This window comes from Heterocephalus glaber, unplaced genomic scaffold (assembly GCF_053883595.1).
Source record: "Heterocephalus glaber isolate CG9 unplaced genomic scaffold, H.glaber_assembly_v1.0 deba00001497, whole genome shotgun sequence".
Classification (NCBI taxonomy): domain Eukaryota; kingdom Metazoa; phylum Chordata; class Mammalia; order Rodentia; family Bathyergidae; genus Heterocephalus; species Heterocephalus glaber.
Window position 1 is genome coordinate 9,845,194 of NW_028258320.1, and position 15,623 is coordinate 9,860,816.

A 15,623-nucleotide genomic window follows, 5' to 3' on the forward strand; every position below is an offset into this window, starting at 1 on the left:
GGCGCACGGAGGGACAGGTGATACTTCACGTCTATCCTCAGAGCAGCCAGATAAGAGACAAAACCATGATTAACTACACAGGGAGGTCAGCTGGGCACCAGGAGGGCCACCGTCAGGAGGCCTGTGGGGCTAAGCGTTGGCCTCATGGGGCAGCCTTCCAGCCATGGGCGTGATGGCTATTATTGTTATTTAGTACCACCTGGAATTAAATCAGGAGAATATTCAACTTAGTAGATAGTGCTCTGCCTTGAAAACAGGTTTTTTCCCCCTGAAATAAATATTACTGACATAATTTATTTATGAACATTCACCATGGGGCCGGCTTTATGCTGAGCACTAACCATACATTACTATATTTCATCCTCCTAACCACCCCAATTGTTCCGACTACACCCATAAAGAGGGAGTGCTGAGAGTGGACCTCGGATGCCTGAGGTCCCAGGATGGAAGACAAGGGATATGAATCCAGGCTGGAGGGAGTACCTGTATGCCGAGGAAGGAGTGTAAGCAGTACTCCTGGGGTCCCCAGTGTTCAGGAACAGACCTCTCAGGGTCCCCCCAGGTGCAGGAGCAGCCCCCACAGGTCCTGGACTTCTGACCAGCATGCAGCTTCATTGCCTTCTAAAGAGGACAGTGAGGCCCAGTGAGGCCCAGAGAGGCCCTGGACTTGTCCAGAGTCACCCACTGTGCTGGCAGGGCAGGGACACCTGGTCCATCTCCTGTTGCCTTCATCTCACTAGATTCTCAAAGGAGACTGGGAGGAGAGAAGGACTCACTTCAGAGCCAAAGATCAAGGCCTCAGGAGCCAGGAAGCCTGCTGGGGTGGCATGTGGGCTCAGACTGGGCTCAGTACCAGATCCAGACTCCCAGACCCAGTCAAGGGCTCCCTCAGGGTCTACAGGAGGCCCCAGGCCTCGAATGTCCCTTTTGTCATCACCAGCAGCTCTGCACTTGCTGGGGCTTGGGATGCCCAGGACACTGGGTCAGAGGCTGGGCTCCTTGGCATTTCCAGTGGCTTCTCTTACTCAAGCATGCCTTTCTGCCCAAAGGGCAGCCATGACGTGCAGAACAGGCTGTGGTGTCAATATGAGGCCAGCATTGTATGGCTGGGGACAGACAATGCCCTTAGCCCACTGTTTATTTATAAATCCGCCCGGTGCTCACCGCAGCCTTAACATGCAGCTTCTCCCCAAATGCAAATCGGCTTTTTCCTGTAAGTCAAACCAGCTTGCTAGAGCTGATAAAAATCATCCCAAACGGGCTCCTTTATCTCCCCAATACAGAAGATCCTCTGCACCCACACCTTCTAGAAAGAGGAAGATGTCCCGCTGCTGCATTGGGCAGCCCAGGGACTGGGGCACAGCAGGGTGACCAAGGACAGTGGGAGGCCTGAGTTCAAATCCTGCCACCAACAGTCTACTGTTGCATGGTCTAGTGATCACCTGTCACCAGAACCATGCACAAGGGGTGTCAAGGGGAGATGCAAACAGTCCCTGCCTCTCAGGGTTCACTGGTAAATTAAAAGAGATAATTTGCACACAAGTTGCTTGTCACCCTTTAAGAAGCATAACAAGTCTCCTGCATGTGGTAGTGGCAGTGGCAGTGGCAGTGGTTAGGAAAAATAAAATAATTCCTGCACCCATCCAGTCTCTTTCTGGGCAGCTTCAGAAACAGTCCCTTTTGCTCTCTGAGTCTCAGTTTCCCCACTGAGTGGCCTCTCCCCTATTGGCTGCCAACTCAGCCCCTCAACCGCCTGCTTCATATTGAAACAGCGGTGTGGGTACTGTTTCCGGTGCTGTCTCCTCACTCTCTCAAGGGCTCTGTTATCAGAGAAACGAAATCTGTTTTTAAAAAACCCCAAACCCCATCTTACCGAAAAGCAAGTTACCTGGAGGCTGCCTGCAGCTTGTGCTGGGACCTGAGTGTCGCTCAGAGGGGGCACAGACAGGGATCTGATAAGGGTGAGTTACCAAGGAGACCAGCAAGGGGGCGGCACACAGGACACACCAGTAAATGCAAAATGACCCTAGAAGTTACCAGAGAGCCAGAGGCGCGCAATGGAACCTCTCGGCTTTGGCCCCAAGGCTTACAAGCCAGCGTTGTAACACTGTCATGAGGACAGTCCTGCCAGGCGATCGCGGCCCTGCCCACAGAGGACGCCCCTAGCCACACCCAGGCCTACTCGCTCTCCTAGCACCGAGCCCAGCACACACTCCCTGTGAGCCATGGGGCAGGAGCAGGAGTTTTGGGGTGCGCCCATACACAGAGCCAAACACTGAGGCCTGGAAAACGGAGGTTACTGCTTGCGGCCACATAGCTTGGTTACAAATCTCAGATCCCCAAATGGGCTCCAACTGAGAGAACCCGGGCAAGCCAGAGCCCACCTATGGGCCACACCAGCATGGCCAGACTTTCTAGGAGGGATGAAATCCAGAATGTCAGCACACAGGGCACGTCCCCTCCTTGGGCTTCATTTGCTCCTCAGCTGGGCCAGGATGGGGTGAGGGTGCCGCTGGATCTCCCTACTTTGTAGTTGAGGACAAGGCTGCCGAGCCAGCACCCAGCCCCACCTTCAAAGTCCTCTGCTGCCTCCTCCCTCCTTGGTGTGAACAGGCTGGGAGGAGCAGGAGCCACCCCAGCCCTCCCACCACTGCAGGGGACAGGTTGGTACTGAGGGTACGTGAGGGAGTCCCAGGCCTGTGTAATTAGCCGGGCTCCAGTCTCCTCCAATCCTGGCAGCTCCCTGCCGCCAGACTAATCTCCTAAAACACTGCTCTGTCCCTACCCTCCTGTTCAGCACAATCTGCATCTGCAGGATAAGTTCCCTCCAACCCTGCCTTCCCTTGGGTCCCGACCATCCCTGTAGACGTCTCCACCATTACTCCCTTGAAGTCCCTGGCGCTGGCTGACCTGCCCCTGAACCTCCACACGCACCCCTTCCTCTCTTCCTGCCCATCCACCGCCCAGCATATCCTTCCTCCTCCTCTTCCCTGCCCTGCAGTAGCCAAAGCTCTCCATCCCCAGTGCTTCTCTTAAATGCCCCCTCCTCCGAGCAGCCTTCCTTGGCCACTCTGGCCCATGGTCATCTTTCACATCTGGGAACGCCCACCCCAATTCCTCTGGAGCCTTCAGGGCCTATCTGCCAAAGAGCTCCCTGAGGACAAGGTCTCAGGACTTTTGTTTGGCTATCCTTCCATGCAAGAAATAGTACCTTAGCCTGTGTCTTGACTGTCCCTGTGGCAGTAGTACAAGAGACAAAGCCCTGGGCTTCACGAGTCTAGAAGCAGGCAAACCACATGGTGGGGAGCAGAGATGGTGACAGCAAAGACCATTGTGGTATAATTTAGATCTAAAATATCCCCCCAAAGTCTCCCATGTGCAGAGGTGGGGCTTTTGGAGGTGACTGGATCACAGGGGCGCTGTGTTCATCCACGGAAGAGTTCTATGCTGTCAGGAGGTGGGGCCTGGGGGAGGGGTAGGTCAGGTCACCAGGCCCATAACCTGGAAGGGTCTGTTCTTGTCCTCAGCTCCTCCCTTCTCTCTCTGCCTCCTGGCCACCATGATGTGACCAGGTTTCCTGCACCCAGGCCCTTCTACCATGCTGTTTCTGCCTTGGAGCCAGCCTACTATGCACTGGACCTCTGAAACCGTGAGCCAAATAAACACCTCCTCTTTTAAATTTTGGGTGTCAAGTATTTTATCCCAGGGAAGGGAAAGTGACTAACACTAACACAGAGGGTATGAATAGCCAGTGTGGGTCCCTATCGGGGGAGCCTGCGCCCGAAGCACAGGCTGGCCTGAGGAGATGCTCCAGCCTGGTAGACTGAGACCGTGACCAGTGATGATCACCAGTGTTCAAGACAAAGAAGGCTGGCTGGGAAGAGGGACACGAGCTGGGTGCGTGTGTCCCCTCGGCTGGGGCCACTGTTAGCATGGGTGACAGATGGGAGGCAGCACTGGACCCTGCTAAGAAGGAGGAAGTCCCTGCCCTGAGGGCCAGGTCAAACGGTCCCCAGAGACAGGCAACGAGATGAGGTGCACAGCGGGGCAGCCCGGCCTCAGGATACCTACGCACCCCACTTGCGCCGTGGGTGGGCCCCTCTGCCTGCGCGTTTCTGAGCAGCTCTCCAGACGGAGCCACGATGGAAACGCACAGCTCACACTGCTGGCTCACGGCCCAGCAGCCCGGCCACTCTCCTCGACTGCGACCGTCTTGGCGAATGGTTTCATTGTTCTCGCATCACCAAGCCTTCTCTGAAGCAGGCCACAGACTTCTGGAGAAATAAAGAAATGGGATCCTACATGCCAGGGTGGGGCCGCCCCTCACACCCCCACTCCAGCTCTCTGCCACCCTGGCAGGTGGCCCAGCCCCACTACCACCCCCTGGCTCACACTCTGGGAAGGAACAGAGGCCCTTCTGCTCCAAGCACCTCTCCCTTCGCAGGTTGGAGCTCCCTGGGGGTCTAGGGCCATCTCACCACAGCCACAGAAGGTCAAGTCCACCTGGGGACAGGGACTGTGCCTCCAACTGCAGCGCCCCACGCTTTGTGACTCTCAGTGACCTCCTTCCCTCTGCTTCAGGAAAAATGGAGCACGAGAGGCACCAGTCTGTGAACCTCTTCCTCCCTCGGGCTTATTTTCCCATCTGTAAAATGGGGCAGTTAATCCAGTGATGGTGCTGTCCCCCACCCACATCCCCACCTGCATGCTAACTGGCTGCACCTGGAAAAGGAGTGACAAGGTGGCAGGGACATGCCAAAGGCAGACAGGAGAAAGAAGAAGGCAGGCTGGGGGGCGAGGTGGGCTGTCCGTGGCTGCAGATGCCTTAAAAGCTTAAAAGGCTTAATCCTACATAATGATTTACAAAGTGACAAATAAAATAGATTTACCGTGACAGCTTGAAAGGAGAACCACAGAAATAAAATTATACTCTGGCTCATCCAGTCTCTGCAACCTGTCCCCTCCCTTCCAAAAACCAGGAGCTGTCACTGGCACACACGGGCAGAGGCACTCGGGTAAAACAGATAGGGTCGCCTGGGGTGGCAACAGGGGAGGGGCAAAGGAAGAGGCAGGTCTGCCCTGTGTCCTAGGTATAGCCAGTGGCCTCAGTCCTGCCAGGCCAACGGCCTGGGTGCAGTTCCCCTACAGGGGCCTGGCAGCAGCAGGCGCCTGTGCCCAGCACTCCAGCTTCTACCTGCTCCTGTTGGACTACAGAGCAGTCCTAGGGCTCCCTGTGTTCCAGGGCCCAGGGAGAGGGGTCGACTGTTCACCCTGGAATGAGACAGGGACTCCAACAGCACTAGACCAGCAGACTGAGGCCCCATACCCCTCCGAGCTCTGGCTTCCTCCTCTGGAAAGTAGGGACAGTGGCACCCCCTGGAGAGGGTGCTGTGACAGCAGGAAGTCCCCAAAGCACTGTGTCAGGTGTTTGGTGGATGTTTCCACTTTGGCCGGGTGGGCATGGACTGGGGCGCATTTGCAGCAGGCACCCTCTCCCTGACACCTGGCAACTCCCGGCTCTGCGAAACGTCCTGCAGTCACCGACAGTGCCAGGGACGTGCCTGGGCAGGCCAGATCGCCGTGTTTACCCAACCACAGTGGCCCTCCCTCCACCCGCTCCGGCTCTGTGGCAAGCAGCGTCCATGTGCCCACAGCCTTGCCCATGCATAGGCCTCAAGGACGAGGGCACAGCTCCTGGCCCTGCCCAGGGTCTTGCCCAAGAAGCCCTGCGGCCTGGCCCAGCTGCTACTGCTGCAGAGCCAACTCTCCCAGGAAGCCTAGCGGGTGGCGGTGCAGGCTCCCCTGACTCACAGGTGTCACCAGACCCAGCAGCCTTGTGCAAAGCAGCTAGGCTGAGAGGCGCTCTGGGGCCCAGCCCGGTTCCCTGGCTCTAACCAGCGAGAAGGGGCCGGCTCACAAGATGCACCCGCACAGCTGGGACCCCGGACACTAACGTTTTTGCCTCTTTTTCAAGCAAGGTGTATGGGTCATTCCCAAGGTGCCAACCCAGAGTGCACACACGTTGTCCAAACTTCAGAACCACCACCCAGCTCGGGGTCAGGGACCCCGCACTATTCATCAAGGCAGGAAGCACGGTGGGTCGCATGCCAAGAGGCCAAACGTGGTGCTGGGAGCCAGGTGCCAGAGCCCACCTGTGGCTGGGGTCCCCCAGGGACTTGCCATGTTGTTAGACCAGGCTGCAGCAGCGGCCAGGAAACAGTGTGTGGGGCTGGGCGAGGACAGAACCACTTCATCTGACCTGCCTCATGCACAAGAGAAAGCTGAGGCTTGAGAAGGTTTTGTAGGATGCCTAGGAGTTCTCTCGGTAGACAGAGCAGAAAAGAACAGAACAGTGCAACTGGGACCAGACAATAAAGGGCCTTGAATGCCAGGCTCAGGAACAGGAAGCCATGAGGGAGTCTTCAGTAAAGTAGAGGAGGTGATAGAGGCAGAGGTGTCCCTTATTAAGCCCCACACTGGGGGTCAAGTGGAAGGATAGAGGGGGGCACAGGGGACAAGACTGCTGCCCAGGTAGGGAGGAGGGCAGCTTTGCAAACACCAGGAAGCTGGAATCAGAGTGGTCAGTCCCTGACTCTGTCCTCCACAAGTCTGCTCTGGACAGGGCAGTGGGGATAGAAACCCAGTGCCTCGGGCTACTGTCCTGGGGAGGAGTCCTGGTGACTTTCAGGTTTCAGCCCGAGCTACAAGGCAATGGCAGCCTATTCTTTGTCCTTACTGTGGCTTTATGAGAATTAGAACAAGGCCCCCTTCCTCAAAATACTTTACCATCTGCCATAAAATGATTTAATAATCGTATAATCTCCAGTGACCACAAAGTGAACTCCACCCCCAAGTTGTGCAGTAAGCAACATTCACTACCACACACAGCCATCCTAGCACCATTAAGCAAACAATGAGGAGAAGGGTTGGGGGCCTGGGGATCAGGTCAGTACAAAAGGCAGATAAAATCAAATACACAAAGGGGCAAAAACACTTACCAAAGCAAAGAACAAGCAAAGGGGAGTGTTTACTAACCCTCCTTGCCTTTTGGTGTGAGGAATCTAAATAATGTGAGAGGTAGAATTATTTACTACAAGGCTTCAAAACAGAAAAAGTAGCTGCTCCAACAAGACAAATAAAGGAAATGCAAAACCTCAAGCCAGAAAGCACCGGTTTTGACAGAGATTGGCCAAAGGTATAGGAAACCAGTCCTGGTCATAGAGCTTCCAAAACAAAAAGTTTTTTTTGAGCAGGGTCTCATTATGTAGTCCAGGCTGGTTTCGAACTTGTGGCGATCGACCTGGCTCAACCTCTTGGATGCTGGGATTACGGGCGTGTGCCACCACATCCAGGTGATTTTTTAAAGACCCCATATGCTAAGCAAAATGCCAGCAAGTGAACGTAGCACTGAAATTCATACGTACAGAGCACACTGGGGTTCTCAACTTGCTGAGCCCTGCGGGTAGCTGAGGTTGTCCATCCATCACTCAGTAACCACACAGGGCCTCTGCCCCAGCTTCTGTCTGGGGATATGGCTGGCGTCCTCACAGAGGGGACAGAGCAGGGGGCAGAATGCAGAGGGCTAGAGGGACCTAGAGGGGGTACCCTGAGCTGTCCTACAGGTGAGGAAAGGCGGAGAGGAGGCTTGTCCTACCTGCGTCCATCCACAGATCCACAGCGACGGCAAGGCCCTTGCTTAACCAAAGCTAGCCTCCAAAAGAGGATCCCTGGTGTCCATCTGGACACCAAGGGGGCAGGAGAGCCAAGGGCTTGCCCAAGCTGGCAGCAGGGCAGAGTCGGAGATGGGAAAAGGGTCTCCTGATGCCCATCAGAGGCCCCTCTAGGCCTGATGCTGTCCTGGGGCTTTGTTCTGCCCAACACTAGAAACTCAGGGGCCAGCGAGGGCAGCAAAGACACTTCTGGATGGCTCCTGGGGTCTCTGCCCCTGGGCACAGGCCAGGGACTGGACGGGGGACTCATGCCCAGAACCAGATCCTCATCCTGCTCTTCCATGTCAGGGATCAAACCCAGGCCCTTGTGCAGGCCAGCAAGCTCTACCACTGCACCCCAGGGCCAGCCCAGGACTGTCACACTTCAAAGGTCCAGGCTCATGGTTTCCTACAAAACTGGCTCTCAGGAGCGCCTCTGGGGCAGCACTCATGTCTGCCCGCTGCTAGCATTCTGCTGAGTGTTTCCTTGGGTCTCTAGAGGGCACAAGCTGTCAGCTTCCAGGGTCCTTCCACCCATTTCACCCATGAGTGACTGGGCCTCTCCTCCCAGCCACTCCTAAGTGCCAGGCAGAGGTCAGGCCCGTAACAGGCGCAGTGGCAGTGGGGACAGGCTCGGGGCCTGTGCTGGGCATCCCGGACCTTTGGCCTCACTGTCTTGGACAGGCCAGAAGTGAGCCCCACAGGCGGGTGTGGAGCCCTGGAAGCGCCCTGCTCGGTGCTGGGGCGGGGGTACCAGCTGATCGGCCACAGCTTTGTGCTTGGCTAACTCGGCTTCTGGGCAATGAAGCAGAGAGAAGAGACAGTGAGAACTCTGCCCACCCACTCAGCCAGTGTGGGCAGGGGACAAGCTCTGGGGCCAGCCTGGGACATGCTAGCCACACGGAGCAAGTGGGGGCCTCATGTGCAATCCAGAGGGGGCAGTGGCCAGCAGAAGCAAGGGCCACCCCGGCCAATGCTGGCTCAGGCTGCCTTCAGGGGGAGGGGAGGTGACCCAGAGCCTGCGTGGGTTCAGACCAGAACCAGCTGGCCTGGCTCCCCCACCGACCCACCCTCCTGCTCTGCCTGCTGTCACCTTGGCAGTCAGCATGTCCCTCCTTGTGCTTCTGCAAGGGACCAGGATCCTAGTTAGTTATCAAGGGCCAGCCAGGCCACCGAGACTCGGGCCCTGAAGATGCTTGACCTAGGCAGGTATCTTGGGGAAACTGAGGCCCACAGAGGGCAAAGGGCTGCCCGTGTTCCTGTCAAAAGATTGGAGCCACAGGGATTTGGAATGTTAGCCTGACCATGCCAATGTGCCTGTCTCACAGATGGGTAAACTGAGGCTCAGGACAGGAACAGGCCTGCCGAAGGTAAATTACTAAGAGTCCCAGGATGGTCTTCCTGGGTTGATCCCAGGAAGAGCCAAGACAGAGCTGCTTTCTGTGACCCCAACCTCAAGTTCAGGAAGTTGCAACACTTCCTTGTTTCCACAGTAACCAGCTACTGCTCCAGGAATACACTGAAATGTTTTTGTTCCTTCCTCTGGGCTGGCCCGCCAGGGCCAGGCAGTGAGAAAGCGGAAAGAGAGGGTGTGAAGGGGGCCACCATCCCAGCCCCAACCCAGGTTATCCCAGGCTCTGGAGAATGGGAGGAGAGGAGTGGGAAAACCTCGGTGGGAAGAAGTCTGCAGTGTCTGAGAGCATGCAGGGAGGTCAGGGGGACAGCTTTGAGCGGGGCTTCTGGTGATGCGTAGGAGCCCACCAGACTGAGGGCTGGGGCTGGAGGGACTGGCATGTACCGAGGCCTGAGGGGGACTGGCATGTCAAAAAAGCATCAGGGGAAGAAAAGCATGACGGGACTTGACAGTACAGAAGATGAAGGGAAGAGAGTCAGACCAAAAGGAGGATGGAGATCAAATGCAGAATGACAAAGCTGCATATGTAGGCCAGAATGCTAGAAACACTTCCCTGAGCCTGTTTTTCCAACTGTGGAATGGGCATCTTACAACAGAATAGCACAAGAAGAGCCAAGGAATAAAGGAAAAGGAGCTGGGCATGGTGGTGCATGGCTGAAATTCCAGCGCTCAGGAGGCTGAAGCGGGATCACCAAGAGTTCAAAGCCACCCTGGACTACAGAGGAAGGCCCTGTCTCAAAATACTAATAAAATGATGATATGATAGAGCAGACTGGGCCGAGACCCCTGGGACTCTGAGACAGGCAAGGTCTCCAGCCTGATCCCTAGGAGCTGGTTTCTCCGGGTGCGCGGGTGCTCCCATCCGGCTTCTGACCACAGGCTCCGTTCACTCTCGGCGCTCATCCTTGGACCTGTCCTGCTCACTGTCCCTGCGGACCACCCTGGTCCAAGCCAGCAACACCCTTTCCTAAGTTCCAGTGAAAGGTGCCTGGCTAGGCTGGGGGTATGGCTCAGTGGTACACAACTGTGTAACTTACACACCAAGTCCCTGGGTCTGAGCCTCGGGGCCACGCACGCATGCGCACGCATACCCCTGCCACCTTGCTGACATCGATTGCCACACGTATCCCCCGACGCTCCCTTCTCAGTGCAACAGCCAGAGGGATCTTCTTAGGAGACACATCAGAAATTCTCAGTCCTTTACTTAAAATCCTCCAGGGGCTTCTGGATCACTGAGCATGAAGTCAGGAGCCTTTTCTGTGCTCAGTGAGGCCCTCTCTGACCTGGTCCTGGGTCACTTTGCTGACTTCCACTTCTATCTCCCATCTTCCCTGGCTCCATCCAGCCATGCATGACTTCTCCTTGTCCTACAGTGTGCCCTGAATGTCCTGCATGGGGCCTCTGCATGTGCTGTCCCCTCTGGCTGCCTGCTGACAGTTCACCCCCTGCCTCCCTGGGGTATCTTCTTTGGAGAAGCCTTCCCTGACTATACCATCTAAATTCCCACTTCTCACCTCTCCATATCGCCTTGTCCTGGCTTATTTTTCTCCAGGCACTTATCATAACTCATGACAACATTATGTTGTTGACTTGCTGTCTCTCTCACTACTTGAACGTGAGCCGGGTCTCTGTCAAGTTCCCCACTGTATCCTCAGGGCCAGGTACATAGCAGGTGTTCATCAGTGGATGAATAAATGGACTCATCTTTCCTGGTGAAAGGGGAAGGGATCCCAGGCACTCATCTCCTCAGGAGCAGAGCATGCGGCTTGGGACTCATGGACAGCTGGTCCATGCAGATCCTTAGCAGGAAGCAAGCATGCGCTGGCCCCTGTGCCCAACTCCCCAGGCCTCAAAGGGAAGCAGGACCTGGCCTGAGGGAGGAGGTACCTGGGAGGCACACGGTCCCTCTTTTGATGTGCACTTGGCCCTGGGCAGCCAAGGACACCCTCGGGGAGCTAAGTGAAAGTAGAGGGCGGCCAGCCCATAATGGTAGAGGACTTAGCATTCTGCAAGCTCTATGTGGGGCTCCTTCCTTCTCTGGATCTCAATCCTCATGTCTGGAAAACAGGAATGACAAAAGCTGCCAATGGTCTGGGCAACTTGGCTCTTTGGGTCCTGGGACGGATCACACCAGGGACACAATGACAGCCACAGATTCAAGCATTGGTCCAGCCCAAGGCAACCACTTGTGGTCAGTGGGGCCAGACACTTGGCAAGGGGTGTCCTGTGGGCTCCTGCGGACCTTCTGTCTACTCAAAGTGACAGTCGGCAAAGTCCAGGGCAGCTCTGTATGAGTCAGCAAAATGAGGGGACATGCCCTGCTGCGGAGCCAGCTGTCCCCAGAGACCGGGCAGACACCCACCTGACCCAGGCCCAGGGGCTCTGGGGAGCAGAGGCACAGCAGAGGCGCTAAAGGAGATGAGGACCACAGGTTCCAGGAGAAGCCAGCACCACCCTGATAGCTGCAGGGGGACCTCTCCCTGTGCCTCACTCCAGCAAGGGTTCTGCAGTGACAAGGCAGAGGCTGAGCCCTGAGCAGATGGCTGGAATCCTGGGTTTCAGTTCCACTCTGCAAGGGACTTGTCCCCTCTGGGGTCAGACTCAGCAGCTGAGTGAGGGGTTGGCCTGGACAATCTCCATGGTCTGTCTGCGCTGATATCATCATCATTGTGCGTGGTAATAAGACACTACCTCCTCGATCTGACAGTGACACCAGACAGCATGTGACACTGGATAGCATGCTACAGGCGAGCCCTCCCATCACTCTCCCAATAGCCCCAAGTGATGTCACAGCAGAAGTCAGTGCAGATTCCAAATGCAGGCTCCTTGCAGAGCACCCAGGGTCTGCAGCCTGAGGACACTCCAAGACATGCCCTGGCACAGTGAGCTGGGTTCAGCCAGGGGCTGGGGGAGGCAGAATGAGCAGGAAGTGCTAATCACAGCCCCCACCGCCACCCCAACTGGCCACCTCCCTGCAGGGCTCCAGTTCGTGCTGGGGAGAAGCCAGGAAGATGGTCCACCGTCTTGAACCACTGGCACATGTGACCCTGCTGATCAGCAGATGCCAGGCCACTTTCTTCCCCTCGGGCCTCAGGGATGCTGGCAGGGCCTCCCTCCCAGCTAACTTCCACATCTCGTGACCCAAGCTAGGCCTGACAGCTCCAAGCTGCCCAGGCTCTTACTAGAGGCAGAGAAGGTAAACAAAGAGGCTCAGGGGAAATAAGAAAAGCCACCACCTCCAGGGAACCCACTCTGCCTACTCCAGCCTGAGCTCCCCTGGAGAGAAGTCTCGGGGACATGATCCCTCCAGAGGGAGTTCCTGAGAACTAAGTTCACCATTTCTCCATGGTCCTGAGATACACACAGGGTACAAGCGTCCTTCTGGGCTCGACACAACCTGGAACCTGCTGCAGGGAAGAGCTGCTGGGAGGCAAGCAGCAGCCAGTCTCTGGGGTGCAGCCAATGGGAGAATGCTGCACACAGGCCATAAGTTATCCATCTGACAGGCATCAGTGGAGATGGCTAAAAAGGTCCCTTGTGGTTTTGAGAATCCCAGATCCCAGGAATCTAGGAAATGGAAGCATGTGGGACCCCTGGGTGGGGCGGATCACAGGGCCCAGGCACCTCTTGGGAGCTGGCTATGAGGGAGGCCTGAGAATTTGGGGGCCCATGAGGATTTCACACTGAAAGCAGGCCTGCTGCTCTTCCCTAAAGGGACCAGTTCCTCAGATGCACAAGCAGAAATCTGGGTGTCAAGCAGGACAGAAATGGACACTCAACTCACAGTTTCACAGCCCCATCAGCAAACACGGAACAGCAAATCACACCAGAGCTTCTTGTTCTTATCCAGGAGCAGAGGGACAAGGCCATGCTGGAGCCTCGGAGCTCCATGGTGAGGGGGTCCCCTCAACTCACTCCCTGCCAGCCACAAAACCCACATCTCAGAACCCAGACACAAGGACTGGGCCTGTGCACCAGGGAGGTGACATGGCTCATCCACGGTCACAGATCAGGGCCACAGCTCTTCCTATGGGCCAGCAGGACACCCCAAGCCATAGCAGCCAGGCCTCCTGAAGACTGAGGGTGCTCCGTTCTGTGATGCCAGGGTTCCCCAGCACTCAACATGAACCCTGGCAATGTGGCCAACACCACTGAAGCTGGCCTCCTGACCCCACAGAGAGGCTAAACCAGCTCTGCCGGCCTTCCTGGAAAAGGGAGTGGGTGGGGACTTCCCTCTGTCACCTTCATGCCCAGCCTTTCTGGGGACACTGAACCCTGACTCTTGCTGCATCTCAGAGGGCAGGAAGGGACGGTTTCAAAGTGAAGTCAGCTTGCCCAGGAGGCCACACCTGCCTGCCATTCACCCTTTGTCTCCTGGCCACCCCAGCCCTTATGCCAGACGGATTGCCCAGAGGTGTCGGTGAACTTGGTTGAGTCCCCTCTGCCCCCGACCCTCAGTTTCTCACCAGTGAAAGTTGGATTAGAAGCAGAGTTGTAAGAACAATGCCTTCTTGGCAAAAGAGGTCACACACTGAGCTGGACTGGAAGGGTCTATGGGCAGGAGAAAGAAGGTGGCCACACAGCCATGCTACCACACTCACAGGCCTGGAACAATAGGCCCTTGGATTCAGGCCACAGTTCTGACACTGCCTTCTGGTGCCCACTTGGATTTAAGGAGCTGAAGAAAGCCGTGGACCACCTCTCAGGTAAACGCCAGGTCAAAGGTGGCATGGGGGTACAGGCCCTTCCATTCGGATGGCTGGTGAGTCCTTGAGGCCCATCTCAAGGGACAAAGCAGAGGTCCTAGCCCTTTGCCCAGCTGGCCTTGCTTTCAGGACTGCCCAACCACAAACAGATTTGTGGTCTGGTAATGAAAAAAAAGGAAAGAAAAAGAGGCCAGCTAAAGTGACAGAGCTCTACAGGCTGGAACAAGGTAGAAGTTAGGCGGAAGAGCCAGGAAAGGGGCTCCAGAGAGGATTTCTGTAGGTGTGGACATGGCCCTGGCCTTCCCCACATGAGAGATTCCTGGAGAGGGGGCTCTGAGCAGGTCAACTATCACTGGGCCCAGCCACAAGGCCAGAACATTTAGCTAGGGACTTCCAAGAAGGTCCCACTGGCATCCTCAGCATAATTTTGCATTTGAGGAGCGATTATGTGACAGGAACCAAGGCCTGAGCACTTACTACTGCTGTGCACCTCGCACACTGTCTTCTAAACCTAAGGGGAAGACAATCTGTTACTGGCTGCTATAGAATTACTAAGTCTTTAACAGGTGTGAAGGCTAAGATCAGAGAAGTAAAACATAACTTGTCCAGAGAGTCCCAGAGCTCACAAAGGATGGGACTGAGAGCTGACCCCAAGCCCATGGAGAAGGGTGGAAACAAGTGCATTCCCCAAGGGACCCTGGCTTTCGTGACACTGATGGCAGTCCTTGGGTAAGATGTTTGAAACAAGCAAATAATAGCAGGACATCTCTGGCCCCACAGCCCAGTGACCACAGGCAGACACGCCCTGCAGAACACTGTCTCACTGTTTGACTTGCGGGACCGTCCCTGTATCTCTCTGGGCTTGGGGTTCCCCCACATTTGAACTGGAAGGGTGGGGAGACTCTCAAAGGCACTTCCCACTTGCATGGCCAGGAGAAAACTTGGGGACTCTCCTCCAGAGGTTTCCAAGCCCAGGTTGCTGGCAGCTCTGTGTGCAGCTTGCCAGCTGTGGTCAAGGTCCACCATGGGCAGGGGTAAGAGTGGGGCAGGGGCCCTGCAGGCAGGGCAAGGTCCAGGCCCTGGCATCTCCTCCCTCTTGAGCTCTCACCTGGGCCTGGCACAGGTGACTCCCAGGGTGGAGAAAGAAGGTTCCCGCCCTGCCTGCCATCACAGAGGAAGTGACAGCAGGAATGAGCCAACCCTATTAGCCCTGCAAGGGACAAAGCCAGCACATGAGGGCTGGGGTAGGTGGGCAAGCCACTCATTCTCCCCAGTAGGACATCCTGTGTCCTCCCTGGAATGATTCTGTGGGCTTGGCTACCCCTGCAATGCAACCCACCTTCGAAGATGCCCACGGCAGGGCTGGGGCTCTCATGCCACCCAGGAGCACCCTGCCCTCCCCATGCTGCAGGAGACACCCCTGAAAATTCCTATCTGGTGCTCAGAAGCAAACCCCTCCCTCTCCAGTTCAGCGGGGCTCCCAGGTCAGGCCAGGAAGAGCATTTATTTATGTGCTCCGAAAAGTGGTGAAGGGGGCTGGGCCTAGCCAACAGTAGATGCTCAATAAATGTTTAATGAGCACCTGGGCCGGGAGAGACTGGGTTCTAGGCCTGGCTCTGTAACCCATTCACTGCTGACCTCGGATGAAGCCTCCTGCTGCCTTCCAAGCTTCAGTTTCCTGGGCTAGAAAAGAGAAGGCCAGAGCAGGTAACCCAATCGGTCCCCCTAATCTCCTTGCTTAGGAGTTCAAAGCCCAGCGCCAGGGAGGCTCCGAAGAACACGGCAGCTTCCAAC

The 15,623-nt window shown here is 56.1% G+C and overlaps 1 protein-coding gene across 4 annotated transcripts in view; it reads right to left on the reverse strand.

Annotated features, from left to right (window-relative positions):
* The window catches only part of Zmiz1 (zinc finger MIZ-type containing 1), a 191,988-nt gene that overhangs the window by 169,940 nt on the left and 6,425 nt on the right, over window positions 1-15,623 (reverse strand). Inside the window, exon 1 of one of the 4 annotated variants that reach the window (XM_087184664.1) lies at window positions 4,076-4,306. The exons of the other annotated variants lie outside the window; for them this stretch is intronic. The gene's annotated coding sequence lies outside the window, so the exon portion shown is untranslated. Of the gene's footprint in view, window positions 1-4,075; window positions 4,307-15,623 lie in introns of those variants that run through there. 4 annotated transcript variants of the gene reach the window in all.